Source organism: Procambarus clarkii, chromosome 56 (assembly GCF_040958095.1).
Source record: "Procambarus clarkii isolate CNS0578487 chromosome 56, FALCON_Pclarkii_2.0, whole genome shotgun sequence".
NCBI classification, from domain to species: Eukaryota; Metazoa; Arthropoda; class Malacostraca; order Decapoda; family Cambaridae; genus Procambarus; species Procambarus clarkii.
In genome coordinates, this window is record NC_091205.1 from 6,827,300 (window position 1) to 6,846,302 (window position 19,003).

Here is a 19,003-nt window from a genome sequence, read left to right on the forward strand (position 1 = left end):
GCTTCAGGTTCTCTACTTCTAAGACTTGTGCCATGACTTTTACGCGGAAACGGGTTGTTCTTCGTCCCTCTTTGTCACTTTATGGTCATCCCCTTGAATACAAAGATTCCGCGAAGCTTTTGGGGTTATTCCTTGACACTCGTTTGTCTTGGTCTCCCCATATCTCTTACCTCCGTGTTGAGTGCTCTAAGGCCCTTACCCTCCTACGGGTCTTGTCCCATACTTCTTGGGGGGCAGATAGGCGCACTCTCCTTGCTTTACATTCCTCTCTCGTCCTGTCTAAGCTCGATTATGGTTGCCCTGCTTACTCGTCTGCTTCTCCTTCTACTCTTCGCCGTCTTGATGCTTTGCACCATACTGGGTTGCGCCTCAGTTCTGGTGCCTTTCGTTCGACTCCCATCCTTAGCTTGTATGTTGACACTGGCTTCCTGTCTCTCCAGGACCGCCGTGATCGCTACTGTCTTCGCTATCTTGCGCGGTCCTTGCAACATCCTTCCTCTCGCCTCTGTCGTGCTTTAACTTTTACCCCTCCTGCGGTTCCTGTTCCTCTTCACCACCTCCCTCTTTCTGTCCGGTTATCTCGCCTACAGGATTCTCTTTCCGTTCGTATTTCTGATGTTTCTCCACGTGTTGTTCCTTCTTTGCCCCCGTGGAGGGTCCCTCTTCCGCGGTTTTGTACATCCTTGACCCGTATCACTAAAGCTTTTACCCCTCCTACGGTTCTAAAACGCCTTTTCCTCGAGCACTTTTCTTCTCACTCCCGCTCCGTTTCTGTCTTCACCGATGGGTCTAAGTCAGCGGACGGTGTTGGCTACTCTCTTGTTTTTCCTGATCGCACTTATATGTGTCGCTTGCCTCCGGAGACTAGCATCTTTACAGCGGAACTTTATGCTATTCTCGATGCTCTTCGTCTCCTGCTTTCTCGTTGTCAGTCTTCCTTTGTGGTTGTTGTTGACTCTCGTAGTGCCCTCATGGCTCTCGGGTCCTTTAATCCGGTTCATCCAGTAGTTGTCGAGATCCAGCATTGGCTGTTTCTCGTTCACAGTAAATTTAAGTCGGCTGAGTTTTGTTGGGTTCCCAGCCATATTGGTGTGTCTTTAAATGAGCGTGCGGATGCTGCTGCCAAGGAAGCTGTCCGCTCTTGTCCCATCTCTCGCAAAGGCATTCCGTATTCCGACTTTTACCCGGTTATCCATTCCTCAGTCCTTACCCGTTGGCAGGCTTCTTGGTTGTCTGTTACTGGTAACAAGCTACGTACTCCAAAATGTTGTGTTTCCTCGTGGCCGTCCTCCTTCCACCGTTACCGGCGGTAGGAAACAGCTCTGGCGAGGTTGCGTATTGGCCATACTCGCTTAACCCATGGTCACTTGATGGAGCGCCGCCCTGCTCCTTATTGTCCTAGTTGCATTGTCCCTCTTACGGTCGTGCATGTCCTTCTTGAATGTCCTGACTTCCAGGACGAGCGTGTGTCTTGCTTTCCGACCGCCCCTCGCGGTCACCTGTCCCTCGATAGAATTCTTGGTGACTCGGATACTTTTGATATCGTTCGCCTTATGCGTTTTTGTTCTCGTATTGGCATCCTTGGTGATATTTAGCGTCCTCTGATTATTTTGCGTATTTGATGGTGCTACATAGCCTTCCCGGTTTGGTGCCTTCTTTTGATAATTACTTACTTACTAACTGGGGACGGGATAACGGACAAGAGAGAGCTGTTTCCCCCGGCCTCGTTAGTTAACTGGGGGGTGGAGTAATGGACTAGATAGAGCTATTTCCCCCACCCCCCCGTTACAGGGAGATGGGGGAGATGGGGAGGAAGGGAGAGTTGGGGGAGATGGGGAGGAAGGGGGAGATGGGGAGGAAGGGGGAGATGGGGGAGGAAGAGGGAGATGGAGAAGGAAGGGGGAGATGGGGGAGGAAGGGGGAGATGGGGAGGAGGGGGCGATGGGGGAGGAAGCGGGAGATGGGGGAGATGGGGAGGAAAGGGGAGATGGGGAGGAAGGGGGAGATGGGGAGGAAGGGGGAGATGGGGGAGGAAGGGGGAGATGGGGAGGAAGGGGGAGATGGGGGAGGAAGGGGGAGATGGGGAGATGGGGGAGATGGAGGAGGAAGGGGGAGATGGGGGAGGAAGGGGGAGATGGGGGAGGAAGGGGGAGATGGGGGAGGAAGGGGGAGATGGGGGAGATGGGGGAGGAAGGGGGAGATGCGGGAGGAAGGGGGAGATGGGGGAGGAAGGGGGAGATGGGGGAGGAAGGGGGAGATTGAGGAGGAAGGGGGAGATGGGGGAGGAAGGGGGAGATGGGGAGGAAGGGGGAGATAGAGGAGGAAGGGGGAGATGGGGGCGGAAGGGGGAGATGGGGAGGAAGGGGGAGATGGGGAGGAAGGGGGAGATGGGAGAGGAAGGGGGAGATGGGGGAGGAAGGGGGAGATGGGGGAGGAAGGGGGAGATGGGGACGAAGGGGGAGATGGGGAGGAAGGGGGAGGAAGGGGGAGATGGGGACGAAGGGGGAGATGGGGACGAAGGGGGAGATGGGGAGGAAGGGGGAGATGGGAGAGGAAGGGGGAGATGGGGGAGGAAGGGGGAGATGGGGGAGGAAGGGGGAGATGGGGAGGAAGGGGGAGATGGGGGAGGAAGGGGGAGATGGGAGAGGAAGGGGGAGATGGGGGAGGAAGGGGGAGTTGGGGAGGAAGGGGGAGATGGGGAGGAAGGGGGAGATGGAGATGGGGAGGAAAGGGGAGATGGGGAGGAAGGGGGAGATGGGGGAGATGGGGAGGAAGGGGGCGATGGGGAGGAAGGGGGAGATGGGGGAGAAAGGGGGAGATGAGGGAGATGGGGAGAAAGGGGGAGATGGGGGAGGAAGGGGGAGATGGGGAGGAAGGGGGAGATGGAGTAGGAAGGGGGAGATGGGGAGGAAGGGGGAGATGGGGGAGGAAGGGGAGAAAGGGGGAGATGGAGGAGGAAGGGGGAGGAAGGGGGAGATGGGGGAGGAAGGGGGAGGAAGGGGGAGATGGGGAGGAAGGTGGAGATGGGGAGGAAGGGGGAGATGGGGGAGGAAGGGGGAGGAAGGGGGAGGAAGGGGGAGATGGAGAGGAAGGGGGAGATGGAGTAGGAAGGGGGAGATGGGGGAGGAAGGGGGAGAGGGAGAGGAAGGGGAGAAAGGGGGAGATGGAGGAGGAAGGGGGAGATGGGGAGGAAGGGAAAGATGGGGAGGAAGGTGGAGATGGGGGAGGAAGGGGAGGAAGGGGGAGATGGGGGAGGAAGGGGGAGATGGGGGAGAGAGGGGGAGATGGGGAGGAAGGGGGAGATGGGGGAGGAATGGGGAGATGGGAGAGGAAGATGGGGGAGGAAGGGGGAGATGGGGGAGATGGGGAGGAAGGGGGAGATGGGGGAGGAAGGAAGAGATGGGGCAACAAACGGAGGGAGTAAATTGGAGCGGAGTCTTGAGGTGGGTAGAATATAGTCTATATTCTACCCACCTCAAGACTCCGCTCCAATATAGAAGCATCAAGAAATATGGACAATAGGCTTTCTACAATCACTTCCATTTCAATACCCATTGTTTCGTGTTCTGTCTTGTGTTGATGAAATTAATACCCTATTAATGCCACCTCTTGTTCTGTCTTGTGTTGATGAAATTAATACCCTATTAATGCCACCTCTTGTTCTGTCGTGTGTTGATGAAATTAATACCCTATTAATGCCACCTCTTGTTCTGTCTTGTGTTGATGAAATTAATACCCTATTAATGCCACCTCACCCCATCCACCTCACTCAAATGTAGATATAAACAAAATCGGAGATGTGTAAGTTCTATTCAGATGTGTATTTGTAAACTAAAGTCTTTGAAAATGTAATAAGTTTTACGAAACGCGCTCGTGTCGCGTCAGACTAGAAATAAAAATGAATTTTGGAGAATTGATTTTTGAATTACCTCCAACAGTGAAAAGAAATGTACGAAAGATTGAGAAAATTCGTGTTAGAATTATTAATCTTACTTTTTCGGTCATATTTAATAATATATATATATATATATATATATATATAATATATATATATATATATATATATATATATATATATATATATAATATATAATATATATATATATATAATATATATATATATATATATATATATATATATATATATATATATATATATATATATTATCAGATAATAATACTTAATAGTAAAGATACAAATTTTAATTATTAAAAAAGTCCAGTGACTTCCGTGGTGTGTTTCTTCAGGTCCTTCATCACACTGTAACCCGTTCATATGGTATCGTACCAACAGAACAATAAAGTTAAACAGCAGAATACAGCCGGACAATGTCTATGTTATACCTGCTAATACTAAAGGATTCAGAGTTACACCATCTATAATCATCTTCTGCCCAATCACATCTATAATACTCAATAAACCTGACTCTGTGGCAACTTTCGGAAACTTATTTGGTGAGTCAGTTCCAAGTGACTAGAAAAAGCAGAGAACACAGACAAGTTAAAGAGATAAAAGTATATCATTCTTATTTTTATCCCAGTCCACATCCACCTGGAAATAGATCAACAAAGTTAATTAGAATTTATTCTATTTCTTCAATAGGTGAATGCTTGGATTCAATCAACTTCTTAGCATTTTCTCGTTATCAAAGACTAGGCAGTGATCTCAATATATTGCTTAATCTAAACCAATAACACAACTTTATCCAAGTGGTAAGCACCTTGTGGCACGAATATAGAATGAATTTTTAGATAGGTTTAACAAACGAACTATGAAGTTTTTATAACCCATCTGTCAAGATCATCACTATTTCGATGATTACAGACCAAGCTCGAAACCCTTGTTACATGTGGTACTTCAGGCTATGGTGATGCCGGAGGCCACCAGACCGCGCATCAACACGAACATCGAGATGGCCACATATTGTCTAGTATCATGCACCAACTGCTTATACTTAATACTTAATTCAAATACTTAATTCGGTTTTAAACTTTAGATAAACAGACGGATTTAATTTTTAACTGAAAGGAGACGATATCTGTCTTTACTCTTTATACTGGTTATATGAAAAAAAATTCTCACACGTGTAAGACATTGATAGCTACAGCAATATAATTCTTGCTTTCCTGCGAATGACAGGGGGGGAACTATAAGGAAAAAGCGCCATGCCATTACGATTATATAGCCCTTGGAATGGGTCAGGGACCGGGGGAAAAGGAATGTTGCCCAACCACTTGGACACCATGGGTATTGAACGTCGACCTGCATAAAGAGAGACCGTTGTTCAACCGTTCAGACCAGGTAGTTGGTGTGAATGACTGGATAATCATCTTTCACAGAAATCCAGAACTTATCCAGGGAAAGGTTAGGATATCTCATCATGCGTGAACCATCACACTGCAGCTCACAAAGTTTGTTCTCTTCTCTTATATGCAAGTTCTCGTGATGAGCGAAGCATTCAGAGCACTGATCCCTCACCCGAGCACGCACTTGAGAGTGAGGGGAAAATATATAACATTAACAATAACACTAAAAGAAGCCCAACAATATATTATTAAACCGCAAAAACGTGAAAAATGGACATAAAAAAAACGCAAAAACAAGAGAGAAAAATGGACATTCATTATAAAAACTAATTAAACGTACATATATATTAAAATTGAGAATATTTAATGAAACACAAGAATTACTAAAAAAATACACTTGCACATGATTAACATGATGCAATTCATCACTATTTCTCGCCGAACTCCTTTATATAACGACCTATTGCGGAACCCCCTTATAATTAACCTCTCGCGGAACCCCCCCCTTATATAACAACCTCATGTGGAACCCCCTTATAATACGACCTCTCGCGGACCCACTTATATAACGAACTCTCACGGAACCCCCCTTATATAACTACCTCTTGCAGAACCCTTCTATATAACGACCTCTCGCAGAGCCCCACATATATAACGACCTCTCGCGGAACCCACCCTATATAACGATCTCTCGCAGAATCCTCTTATATAACGATCTTTCGCGGAACCCTCTTATATAACAACCTTTTGCGGAACCCCTTATATAACGACCTCTCGAGGGAACCCCCTTTATATAATGACCTCTCGCTTAAACCCCCCCTATATAACAACCTCTTGTGGAACCTACTTATTTAACCTCTCGTGGAACCCCCTTATATGACGACCTCTCGCGGAAATCCCTCATATAACGACCTCTCGGTGAACTCTTTTACATAACGACCTCTCCTGGAACCCCCTTATATAACATCCTCTTGCGGAATCCACCTTTTATAACGACCTCGCGTAGAACCCCTTTTATATAACAACCTCTTGTGGAACCCCCTTATTTAACGACCTCTCACAGAACCTCCTCATATAACGACCTCTCGTGGAACCCTTATATATAACAACCTCTCGCCAAACCCCCGTATTTAACAACCTCTCGCAGAACCCTCTTATATAACGACCTCTCGCGGAACCCTCTATATAACAATCTCTCGTAATCCCCTCATTTAACGACCTCTCGCGAAACCCCCTCATTTAACGACCTCTCGCGGAACCCCCTCTTTTAACAACCTCTCGCCGAGCGTTAAGGTTCCGTGGAGCCCCGGGGTGAGAAACACTGTTCCGTTAGTGTGGTGTTTCGCGTTTCCTTTTGGTGCTCCTCAGGTTGGGTCACCCTTGTGTTCTCCAGAGGCGTCCTTCACACACTAATTGTCTTGTTAAGGCAGGCAGTAAGTCACGATAATCGGGTGAAAATTAGACGCCATACGCAAACGTCTGAAAATAATGGAAGTGACGACTTTCGACTCATTTAATGGTCTGAGCTGGACCATTATCACCTTATGTAGTGTTGTCAGTGCCTACATTATTATCATCACCATCATTTTCATGCCACCATCATGAGTATCACTATTATCATGCTCTATTATATAATATAATAGTATCACTATTATTTCAGCTCTCTCTTGCCTATTTAATGCCTGTCCCTACCTGTCCTCATCACAATCGACTTGAGAATGGTCCAGGACGGACCGAAACGTCGTCGTCCCTTCAATTTCTAGTGTGTGGTCTGGTCAACTATTATCATGTTACCATATTTAACACCATTATCATATCAACTTCATAATTTTCACCATGAACGACGTACTCGTCATTGTCCGCTTCATTATATTATAGCCCTCATAATTGCTTCCGTCTGAAACACCATTATCATCATCATTATCAACATCATCATCATCTCTATCAACATTATAACCATCAATATCAACCTCATCATTTTGTCAGCCTCACCCTCATTATCAACTTCATAAATACATTCATCATCCCCCATTACCGCTATCATTATCATCATCATCATCATCATCAATTAACAGTTCAAATCACATCATTCACATCATACTCGAAACATCATTATTATTCATATCATCAGCCTCAACATCATCTCAAAGATACATATATTTTTTGGCTAATTTGCTTCGTCTTCTGTACAACAATATATTATTTATTACCGGTCTAAAATGTCGTATTCTTTATGATTTTTTTTAAATACCAGATGAAAATGAATTAAATATTCATCCACAGCTGGTGAATAAATACACAATTTTTTGGCAGCTCAATATTTTTCCTAAATTACAATTATGTTAATTCAAATTATCTGAGTTGTTATATTGCCACCAATTGCAGTGTTTTGGGTATTTAAATGTGTGCACAGAATAGTGATAATATAGGCGTGCAATAATGAAATGAGAGAGAGAGAGAGAGAGAGAGAGAGAGAGAGAGAGAGAGAGAGAGAGAGAGAGAGAGAGAGAGAGAATTGCCAGCATATTACATGTTTTGAAGTTCAGCGCTACGTGAGAATTTTACATTTTAGAGTTTCGTCACCGGAGTGAATAGAGATTCTCAAATGCAAGCATTCATATTTACACCACCTACCCCACCCACACACACACCCCACACAAAACACGGGAGAGTTAAGGAAGACATAATCACTATCTATAAAATTCTCAGAGGAATTGACAGGGTAGATATTGATAAACTGCTTAACACGGTGGTACGTGAACAAAGGGACACAGGTGGAGACTGAGTATTGAAATGAGCCACAGAGTTTTTCAGTGTCAGAGTATTTAACAGATTAAATGCATTAGGCAGTGATGTGGTGGACGCTGACTCCATACACAGTCAATTGTAGATATGATAGAGCCCAGTAGGCTCAGGAATCTGTACAACAGCTTATTGACAGTTGAGAGGCGGAACCAAAGGGCCAGAGCTCAACCCCATCAAGAAAACTAGGTAACTACAACTAGGTGAGTACACACACACACACACACACTATCTGGGCCTGATAGCTGAGCAGACAGCGCTCTGGACTCGTAATCCTAGGGACGGGGTTCGATCCCCGGTAATGGGGATCAGGAATCTGTACACCAGCTAATTGACAGTTGAAAGGCGCCTACCCAGCTGTCAGGGCGCCTGACAGCTAGGTGGACAGCGCTTCGGATTCGTAATCTTGAGGTTCCGGGTTCGATCCCCGTTGGAGGCGGCGACAAATGGGCAAAATGTTTCTTTCACCCTGATGCACCTGTTACCTAGCAGTAAATAGGTACCTGGGAGTTAGACAGCTGACGAGCTGCTTCCTGGGGGGGGGGGAACAAAAAGGAGGCCTCGTCAGGGACCGGGTCGCGGGGACGTTAAGCCCCGAAATCATCTCAAGATGGCAGAAACAAAATGGGCAGAGTTTCTTTCACCCTGATGCGACTGTTACCTAGTAGTAAATGAGTACCTGGGAGTTAGACAGCTGTTACAGGCTGCTTCTTGGGTGTGTGTGGGGGGGGGGGAAATAAAATAAATAAATAAAATAGTTACAGTTGATTGATCAACAGTTGAGAGGAGGGTCGAAAGAGCAGAGCTCACCCTCCCCCAAGCACAACTAGGTGAATACACACATACTCACTCGTGTGTCTCTGGGGCTGTGTCTATGTTCTGTGATGATCAGGTCATAACGCTCTGGTTCTAAAACATTGCTGTTATAGCATAGTATAACTATATGTTATGTGTTATGTTATAGTATGTTACGGCCCTCTCGGGTCGCAACCGGGTTCTTTCTCTGATGTTGTTAGAGGTAGGGTATCCGGCCCCAAGCTAGTAGTGGCTTTCAAGGGATGTGATCCGTAACGCAAGTAAAATAAACGGGGAAGGGAGACAAAGGCAAAAACTTAATAATATAATTGTCACCATCACCATAAATACTATATAAAAGATTACACGGGGGGGGGGGTTATAAACACTAGAATGTACAACGTAGTCTTCTTCTGAAGACACGGAGTGTTCCACGGTGTTCGTCGATGCTAAAGTCTTGGTACTCTTGTGGCCTCACGACGAATCCTTCGATTCTCTTGAGTCTACCCTGGCCACAGGCCAGCCAAATCGCAGTTCCACTGGGGGCACCGTCGTGGAGGCCGTCAACCACAAATCCAGCCTGTAGCTGGCAGGTTCCAATCAGCAACGGTGGTTAGGCCACTCCACGACCGATACTAGGGTTGCGAGCCCTAGTCAGGAGCCTCGTGTGATTCTACAGATCACTCTCCTCACCACAACACCCCAGTGGTTAAGCGTCTCCACAAGTCAGTCCTGGGTACGACAATCCCTCAGCTGCCACGTCACGGACAGGCTAACACCACAGTGTTCATCCGGGGGGTGACTCACAGCTGCTGCAGCAAATACTTGGAGACAAGACGGCTGCCTTGGGTAGACTGATCCAACTTCCATTACAGCAGTCCCAGGTCGACTCTGTAATCAGACACGTCATCAGTAATAGGGACACTCTAGGGCACCTCACTTACAGGCTTAGACACAAACGCCCACCTATCCACTCCATACATGGCGTTGCTGTCTAAGCTCCACCTCACCAGAGGTCAGCAGCGGCTGTGTTATGAGCTGATCAGGACGGGAAACTAGCCCTTGTGGCCAGTATATCTCGTCCTCACTAGATGGCGTCGTCCATTTGGAGGGGGTTTCGGGAGCTGACCCACAGATGGCGCGGTCGTCACTGCTCCGTGCTCGGACGCTGGGCTCGGGTCCGTAACATAGTATAACATTGCTGTTATACTTACTACGGAAGTAATTTTATCCACATTCATTTTGTTGACCAAAGGCTGAACAGCTAAAGCTTCTATCCTGATCTTTGTTTTTTGTGACTTTTTAATGTGACTTTGAGAATAGTAACAAATGCTGTATGTTAACTTTATAATATTCTTGTTACCAATGATGTTAGCCCCACAAAACAAATCAATATATTGATATACTTAGAGCAATAACAAAGCTTATTTGTGCTTGGAGGATGGGAGTTTTTATTTCTATTTAAAATACCAACGCAGACCAGATAAAATTTTCTTGGAAGTTGAGACAATTGCGTGATACTTGAGGCCCTCGCCTCCAGCTCGTAAACATACTTATTAACGATCTCGTTAAAAGTGACAACAATACTTATAATACTGTTTACATGTCACCTTGAACATCTGTGTATCGTAAACTGAATTCCACATCAAAGCTGGTCATCTGAGTTGGATAATGACTTAAAGAGATGTAATTTAGCTATCTTTCCGTTTTCTTGTAAATTATCTCCATAAGTTTGGGGGCCTGACAGCTGAGTGGACAGCACTTCGGATTCGTAGTCTTGAGGTTCCGAGTTCGGTTCCCGGTGGAGGCTGAAATAAATGGGCAGAGTTTCTTTCACCCTGATGCGCCTGTTCTCCTAGCAGTAAATAGGTATCTGGGAGTTAGACCGCTGCTACGAGCTGCTTCCTGGGTGTGTGTGTGAAGAAGAAAAAATATAATCAAATCTATATTATTTATATATATATATATATATATATATATATATATATATATATATATATATATATATATATATATATACATATATATATGTCCTGGGGACCATTCCCAGTCCTGGGGAGCATATTGTCCTGGGGACCATTCAGGCTTGTTCGCATATATATATATATATATATATATATATATATATATATATATATATATATATATATATATATATATATATATATATATATATATATATATATATATAATATATAAATGGAAATGTTTGTTCGAAATCGCTAATCTCCGAAAGATCTTCGCCGATTGCTTTGAATTTTCACACAACGTTCCATTCGCATCCGAGCGGGTTTTTATATACATATTGTCATGTTTATGACGGGAAAAAACAAGTTCTTTTTTTTTAAACCTGTGTTTTTCCGGTGATTTTCATATGAGGGAAATCTTCGAAACCTCTTTACTGATTGCGTTGAAATTTTGACACAACATTGGATTCGAATAGGCGCGTGTTTCTATATGCCTACTATATACATGCCTCACCAATGACTGGAAAAAACATGCTTTTTTTGGAAAAACAGAGTCAGTTGTTGGACTTAAGAGCAACACATGCTGTAATCTCCAAAAGTTCTTCACCAGTTGCTTTGAAATTTTAACACAACGCTCCATTCAAATACGTGCATGTTTTTATATACATACTATATAGATGCCACACTTGATACAGGTAAAAATAATTTTTTTTTTGAAAAACAGCACCATCTTTTGCAAGTAATAGCAACACACCCTATACTAAATGTGTTACGATTCTATTTCAATGTTTCCAATTGCATTGATAAATTGAATTTAATAGATTTATATTTATTTTCATTTTTATTTAATTATTTTGTGTGACATTGTGTTAAAATTGAGCTGTGTTGTTTACCATGCAGTTTATTTCATACGTGTAGGTATAGATGCCACACCTGTGACAGGTAAAAACATTCTTTTTTTAAGAAACAGTGCCATCTGTTACACGTAAAAGCAACACATGCTATACCAAATATTTTTTATTCCATTTGAATGTTTCCGATTGCATTGACAAATTGAATTTTCATATATATCGAGTTATTTTCATTTTGATTTAATTATTTAGTGAGACATTGTATTGGAAATGAGCTGTGTTATTTACCATACCGTTCATATCATGAGTATAAGAATAGATGCCACACCTGTGACATGTCAAAACATGCTTTCTTCTGAAAAAAAAACAGCACTGTTGCACGTAAGGGCAACACACGTTATTTATAAATAAAAATGGAAATGTTCGATTGTTCAAAATCGCTAATCTTCGAAAGTTCTTCACCGATTGCATTGAAATTTCCACACAACGTTCCATTCATATTGGCGCATGTTTTTTTTATATAACTTCTATAGACATGCCTCACCCATGAGAGGAAAAAAAGTAAAAAAAAAAAAGTTCCATCTGTTTGGACGTAAGAGCAACATACACTGTAATCTCCACAAGTTCTTCACCAATTGCTTTGAAATTCTGACACAACCTTCCATTCAAATACGCAAGTTTTTTTTTTTATTTACCTACTATATAGATGCCACACCTGTGGCAAGTAAAAACATGTTTTTGTTTTAAACAGCGCAATCTGTTGCACGTAATAGCAACAGACGCTATACTAAACATGTTATGATTCCATTTCAATGCTACTGATTGCATTGATTAATTGAATTTTCATAGATTTTTTATTTATTTTTATTTTCACTTAACTATTCTGTGTGATATTACGTTGGAATTCAACTGTTTTGTTTACCATACTGTTCATTTCGGGAGTATAATTTACTAATTTTTTTCCGTTTTTTCATTTCGTTTTATAAACTGTTCTACCTACTTTTCAGAGATGGGAACATCAGATCATTTGATGTTCTCATTTTTCTGATGGGAACATCCGATCATTAGGGAAAGCATTGGACGAGGGAGTGGGGAATGTTGGTGACAAGGGGACAGGGAAGTGGAGAATGTTGGGGAGGACAATGGAATAGAGAAGGGGGTGCTGGTGGGGAGGACGAGAGGACGGAGAAGTAGGAGGGGGGGGGTTATGGTGGAGAAGATGAGGGGACGAGGGCATGGAGAATGGTGAGGAGGACAAGGGGACAGTGTAGTGGGGGATGGTTATCTTGAGAAGTTTTCGGAGCTTAGTGTCCCCCCATTCGGTCCTCGACCTGGCCTCCACCCCCAGGAAGCAGCCCGTGACAGCTGACTAACTCCCAGGTACCTATTTACTTCTAGGTAACAGAGGCATCAGGGTGAAAGAAACTCTGCCCATTGTTTCTCACCCGGGATCGAACTCGGGACCACAGGATCATGCGTCCAGTGTTCTGTCCGCTCAGCCGCCGACTAGGTGGGGAGTGTTGGGTATCTGGGGCTTTGACTCAAATATAGAATTATTAAATTACGATAATTAATATAAATCGAAGGACCACCCACTTTTGAGAAAAGAGGGAAAACTAATATAAGTGATTATAAGATTGACACTATAGAACCAGTGCCTATGTATAGTAACTTATTTAACAATCACTTAAAGAGAATGAATGGACTGTATTATTAATTGATTAAAGTTAAAAGCCTCAAATATCAACTTTGGGGGGTTATTTCTAGTAGTTCATATATATCTAGGAACCAGTCTGGTTCGTCACTAGTTCATTAAAAGGTTAGTAAAATGGCAAATTCTGAACTAGAATGTAGATTCAAAGTCATGAAATATTAAATAATCAATATATTGAAAGGTTATTAAATCCTAAGAAATAATAAATGCAGACTCATTGAGTACTCAGGAATAAATTATTGCGTTATATTTTTCCTCTTGACTATCCTAAATAAATGTATACAGAAATTGATAATAGCCTTATTCAAAACTTCTACGAAACAATATTTATCTTAGATGTAAGACGACTTCACTAAGTCCGTTTCGTTACTCGTCCTCGTGATCACAAGGTCCCAATAAGGAAGAAACACCAGTGGTGAACATCGTAGGTGAAGGAAGAAAAACTTGGTACATCCTCGTCTACACGCTGCAATCAGGAAAATTTGAGTAGCATTTGATTAGGCTATGAATTATGCCAATATTCATTGAGATTGGAATAAAAATGGAGCATCAACTAACATTGTATTATTGGTCTTCTCGTAACATAACGACAGACTACCCACAAATACACACTCTTGAATGATGCATCAAACTAGAAAAGTATACTTAACGTGAGCGTGCAAGAACACTAAGGTCTGCCGATATCGCGTCTGCCAGTCACTGACGTTCACTGCTGTGGACGTGTGATTACGGGCCGTGACTATAATTGTTGACACGTAATTAAACAGTTGAGTACTGTAGACCACGTGATGGTATTAAATGGCTGCCGTTTGTGGAGGCACGTGTGCACCCTGCGCCGCCTTCTGCTTGAGTCCCGCCTCCTTCAACCCACCACGCTCGGTCTCGCATGCGCAGAGACGCTCATAGCGAGACCCGATCCCGGTCGTAACCCATTTTGGTTTATTATTAATTATCTGGGAATCGGAAGGAGAACAATCTAAACTATAATCACCAATAAATATTGGATAACAATACCCTTTCTCGTAAGGCAATTGATCAAATTAACATTGCACAAATTGAACAAGGGTTGACGTGATTTTACTTTACGCCACAGTAATATTTTACTGGAATAATTAATTTGGTTAAATACCCGAGACCAGTACGCATAAGTATGCAAAACGGTTATTTCCTTCATACAGAACAATAATTTTAGAAAGAAAAAGCAATTAATTGAACTCTATATTTCTCCAACATGTGTGGGAAATTTCATGTTTAAGCTTGCAATCGGCGTTTGGCGTCATGATGGCTGGAAATTTTCTGGCTAAATTATGTCATACTATAGAAACGCTAACGTTGATAATTCTACATGTTAGTGTTATTAGTAAATATTAATATTAGTAGTTAAGGGATAATAATGTGATGGTTATTTCCAAAAGGGAGGGCGAGGGGACGGGGGAGGGGGTATTGGTGGGGATGACAAGAGAACGAGGGAGTTGGGTATGGTGGGGAGGACGAGAGAACAGGGGAGTGGGATTGGTGAGGGGGATGGGGGAGTGGGGAATGGTTGGAAGGACGAGGGGACGGGGGAGGGGGGGAATTGTGTGGGGATTACAGGGGGATGGGGGGGAGAGAGAGGCAGGGTGTTGTGTTCATTGCTGGGTTCAGCAATGTGCATGCATTGCTGAGCCACAGCAATTCATGGCCGGGTACATACATGAAATATATATATATATATATATATATATATATATATATATATATATATATATATATATATATATATATATATATATATATATATTGTGACGATAATCTCTTTCAAGAGAGATTGAGCCTGCTCTTCAAATATCAGTCACGTCATTCTACAAGTACAAGATGCTACATTAAAGATACGTCCACCAGAAGCACAAAACGTTTTGACCAGGAAGCAAAGCGTACCATGCACCACCCGTCACGCCGGCTCACCGCCCGTCGTCAATGAGCTAACTACCCATTCACTGCCTGCCTGCTCCTGATTGGCTGGTGTATCGCCGACAGCACACCTGCACCTGCACTCACGCCCTCTACCTGAGTCGACTTCTGGGCCAGCTCAAGCCGTCCTACTTAGAATATTCCTGTGCTCCTAGAAATTGACATCTCTCTCTGGTATACTAAGCCCTGGCTGTCGTATACTAAGGGAGGTGGCAGCTATAACCAATATTCTCCGCACCTGATTATTATTGCATTGCACATTATTTTATTGTAGAGTAAATTTTCATATCTAGTAATTATTCATGTTGTTTTGTTTGTTGACTTGTTTTGAATTTTACATAAGCCAAGGGGTTGTCTTTGTTCATATTTTGTTTTCTAAAGTAATTAAAATTTCATTGTTTATATTTTGTGTTTTGCGTGTCTTCCCATTACCTTACCACAGACAAACAGGCAAGCAATCTCTTTTTTTGTAAGTGTGACCAAGCATTGACACCTACCATTGGAGGACTGCCGAACATCAACACTCCAACACTTTACCGTCACATTTCATGGGTGCCTGTCCGGGAGCTTCACTCAGGTACTAGTACCAGAACGTAAGTTAGTGGTAAGCGTACTTGGCTTTGGTACAGTTGCTTTTCACTATTTTCAATATTCTATTTTATTTTCATATGGTGCTGTGTGTATTGTGCATTCCGAGAGTAGCATATAGTGAGTGTGAGACAACTTTGGATTACGTGGTGACTGTAGGCCTGAGTCATTCTCTTAATTGGTCATCTCTCCCTCCGTGTTATTACTCGTGTTTACCACCTATTGTCCCTAGGATATTTCTCATATTTTCGGCAGATCATCATATTGGTACCCTGGTACTTTGGTCTGTCCCCGGGTCAAGAGCACCTAATCTTCTGCAATCCGACTGTAGGAGGATAAAGAGGGCCATAGTTCCTCTAGCACGAACTTTGTTGCTGAATTGGGACCTCAGCAGCAGTTCTCGTCACCAGTTGACACCTCGCACCCCTTCACGTTGGTCAGAGATGATGATATTTACTTAGGTGGGGAATTAGCTTTCTTTTTTCAGAGCACAAAAGTTCGCTAATTCTGTAAGTATCATATTTCATTTCAGTGGGAAAAACTTGCTTATGTCCTATAGATTCTCGGCAAGGTATGCCTACATTCTTGGACTACCTAATTCACTTTTGAGGCAATTAAATGTTTCATTTGTTTTAGAAACTCACTTTCGCTTACTTAGTAGGATTTTCTTGCCCTTATCCTCTTACATTGAATACAGGGTACAAGATTTCCTGCGATCTTGATTTATTAATCATTTACCATCTTGAAATTAACATTAATTGTTAACGATTCCAAAGGATAGGTACCAGTTGCCACGTTATCCTGTTTCTGACATTCACCATATCACAACAGTATATTTCTTGTACTACAAATAAAAAGCCCTACAAATAAAAGAACGAGAAGCTGCACTGAGGAAAGAGGAAGCCGCCTTGAGGAAAGAAGAACAAGAACGTGAGATTGCAATATTCCGTGAGCGTGAGCGAGTACAGCTTGAAGCAAAACATCGTCACCTGGAGATGCAACGCGAGCATGACAAGCAGCAAGCTGCTATGGTTATAGAATGTCGTCAACAAGAACTCGCGTTGGAAACTACACACCTCATTCAACACCAGCAAGCTACCGCCAGTCTTCCAGAAAGTTTCAATATCTCCCATGCAAGTAAGTTAATGCCACCATTCATAGAGACAGAGGTCGACGTATTTTTTACCACCTTTGAGACTCTTGCTACTTGCTAATCAACTTAGCTGGCCTGCCGACCAATGGGCTACCCTTCTCAGAGTACATCTCACAGGTAGAGCTGCAGTTACTCTCAGTACTTTGGCGTCTGAGAATGACTACCAGACTCTGAAGAAAGCAGTGTTGGACGCCTACCTTCTCTCTACCGAAAGCTACCGACGAAAATTCCGTGACCACCTAACGGCAAGTACCACCACCTTTCTAGAATTTGCTAATACCAAAAGGAGATATTTTATGAAATGGCTGGAAGCAGCACATGTCTCAACCTTTGCGGAACTCGTGAACCTCATGCTAGTTGAAGAATTCTTGAGGCGTGTACCTCCTCCTGTCCGTTTATATTTAGCAGTGTTACGGACCCGAGTCCAGCGTCCGAGCCCGGAGCAGTGACGACCACGCCATCTGTGGGTCGGCTCCCGAAACCCCCTTCAAATGGACGACGCCATCTAGTGAGGACGAAATATACTGGCCACAAGGGCTAGTTTCCCGTCCTGATCAGCTCATAACACAGCCGCTGCTGACCTCTGGTGAGGTGGAGCTTAGACAGCAACGCCATCTATAGAGTGGATAGGTGGGCGTTTGTGTCTAAGCCTGTAAGTGAGGTGCCCTAGAGTGTCCCTATTACTGATGACGTGTCCGATTATAGAGTTGACCTGGGACTGCTGTAATGGAAGTTGGATCAGTCTACCCAAGGCAGCCGTAGAACCTCCACGCATTTGCCGCTGAAACTGTGAGTCCCCCCCCCCCGGATGAACACTGTTGTGTTAGCCTGCCTGTGAGGTGGCAGATCCAGGGATTGTCGTACCCGGGGCTGACTAGTGGAGAAGACTAACCACTGGGGTGCTGTGGTGAGGAGAGTGATCTGTGGGATCACACGAGGCTCCTGCCAAGGGCTCGCTACCCTAGTATCGGTCGTGGAGTGGCTTAACCAGTGGAACTGATTGGAACCTGCCAGCTACAGGCTGGATTTATGGTTGACGGCCTCCACGACGGTGCCCCCAGTGGAGCTGTGATTTGGCTGGCCTGTGGCCAGGGTAGCCTCGAGAGAATCGAAGGATTCATCGTGAGGCCACAAGAGGACCAAGGGCTAAGCATCGTTGAGCACCGTGGAACACTCCGCGTCTTCAGAGGAAGACCATATTGTATATAATAGTGTTTATAGCTCCCCCGTGTGATAATTTATATATTATTTATGGTGAAGGTGATAATTACATATTTAAGTTTTTGCATTTGTCTCCCTTCCCCTTTAATTTACTTGCATTACGGAACACACCCCTTGAAAGCCACTACTAACTTGGGGCCGGATACCCAACTCTATTAACATCAGAGAAAGAACCCAGTTGCGACCCTAGAGGGCCGTAACATAATTGGCATCCCCAGCGGGATCCGACCCCTTGTCAAGTATGTTTGACAAGGGTGGTGAAGTGGCGTAATCCCTGTAAATAATTCCCCCTGTGTGTGACTATTAGGACGTTATACGTCCTGTGCGGTGCTCGGAGTGATTCAGTGCAATATTGTAGAGTGCGGTGCTCGCTGTGATTAAGTGCAATATTGTGTAGTGCGGTGGCCGGTGTAATTACGTGCAATATTGGCAAGTGAGGCGCTAGGTGCGATAAAGTGCAATATTGACGTAGAACAGTGCTCGGTACGTTAAGTGCTAACGAAAACGGTGTGTTAAGTGCTAGTGTTCCATATCAGTGACAATGGCAGAAAAAGTGACCATCAACGATCTGGACGATGTTCAGGCCTTTCTGAACAGGGAGGACTGTCTTGCCAGATTAAAATATCTGGGGAAACAAGAACTCGTCTTGGTTAGT